This window comes from Microtus ochrogaster, unplaced genomic scaffold, assembly GCF_000317375.1.
Source record: "Microtus ochrogaster isolate Prairie Vole_2 unplaced genomic scaffold, MicOch1.0 UNK1, whole genome shotgun sequence".
NCBI lineage: Eukaryota > Metazoa > Chordata > Mammalia > Rodentia > Cricetidae > Microtus > Microtus ochrogaster.
This window is the reverse complement of record NW_004949099.1, coordinates 30628804-30630365: the sequence shown is the minus strand read 5'-3', so window position 1 is coordinate 30630365 and position 1562 is coordinate 30628804. Positions and strand designations below refer to the sequence as shown.

Here is a 1562-nt window from a genome sequence, read left to right as displayed (position 1 = left end):
CCAGGACAGGCTCCAAAATCACAGAGAAACCCTGTGTCTAAAAACCAAAAAAAAAAAAAAAAGATATATAGATCAGGTTGGACATAAAGTTGGCATTGACTTGTTGGAATGAGTCAGATGAGTACAAATGGCTGGAAAGGCTTTAAGGTTGTGTCCCAAGGGAAGTCTAGAGTCTGAGGAACAGATCTGGGAATTGGAAGGATGCAAGGAGGGAAGGATAAGGTATACTCACCCAACTAGATTCTAGCTCAAGTTATGCCGGATATGGCTGGGAAGAGAGGTTGAAATATGGCAATGTGGAATCTGTAGATTGTGGGTCGGTAGGGCTTGTCCTGGCTAGATCCTGGAATTTGGGGGGCCTGTAGTCAGGATGGCTAGACTACTAGGACGCTGGATATGTGACCCAACCTAGATATGGAAAATTAAAAAGATCTATTGAGAGGTGTGTTGGAATTTTGATTCATTAGCCTGGGACCTGTAGATTGATTTTTTTAAATATATTTTTACTATATTAATCCTACTGATCCAAGAGCATGGAGATCTTTTAATCGTCTGAAGTCTTCTTTAATTTATTTCCTCAATATCATAAAAATCTTATCAACAAAGTCTCTCACTTGCTTTGTTAGAGTTTCTCTCAAGGTGCTTTATATTTTGAGGTTATTACGAAAGGTGTTATTTCCCTAATTTCTTTCTCGGTCTGTTTGTCATTTGTAAATAAGAAATCAAGTAATTTTGTGAATTAATTTTATATCCAGATTATTTGCTTAAAATATTAATAAAATAACACCAGGAGTTTCCTGGTGAAATTTTTAAGGTCACTTATGTATACTACCATATCATTGACAAATATAGATACTTTTTATCTTCCTTTCTAATTGTATTCTCTTGATCTCTTTCAGTTGACTTATTGCTCTAGGTAAGACTTAAAATACTATATTGGATAGATAGGGAGAGAAAAGATATATAGCCTTGTTTTGTTCCTGACTTTAGTGGAACTGCTTTGAGTTTCTCTACATTAAAGTTGATGTTGGCTATGGGCTTGTGTAGGGTTAAGCCAGCCCCCTTTAGGGCGGGTTTGCCTGGGGCGGTTGTTTACAGATAAATGGAGTGCGCGGAGGCTGCGTGCTCTCTCTTTCTTTCCTACCTCCTGTGCTGCACAGGCACTTCGGTTCTGTAAGTTTTATTTAATCATTAAAATTGTATATATTCTTTAATATTTACCTGCATTTATTCACGCTGATACACTTGGCGCCCAACGTGGGGCATTGCAATTACCCGCCCCGGAGGCTCCTGAGGGCTACTGCTCCCAGCAGCACCCGGTATTCCCAGGCGGTCTCCCATCCAAGTACTAACCAGGCCCGACCCTGCTTAGCTTCCGAGATCAGACGAGATCGGGCGCGTTCAGGGTGGTATGGCTGTAGACTGGAAATGTCTCCTAACAGTCTTTGAAAGTCATTAAGAGTCCGTAGGCGATCTCTCCGAATTTGTGCCTTTTGTGTCTTAATTTTTTGCAAACCTATTCTATAACCTAAATAATTAACAGAATCTCCCTTCTGAATCTT

At 39.9% G+C, this 1562-nt stretch overlaps 1 non-coding gene across 1 annotated transcript; it reads right to left on the bottom strand.

The window, feature by feature from the left end:
• Window positions 1–1304: 1304 nt before the first annotated feature.
• Window positions 1305–1423, bottom strand: LOC113458051. Its single transcript, XR_003378494.1, has one exon. It is a non-coding gene; the product is annotated as a 5S ribosomal RNA (ribosomal RNA).
• Between the last annotated feature and the right edge of the window lie 139 nt (window positions 1424–1562).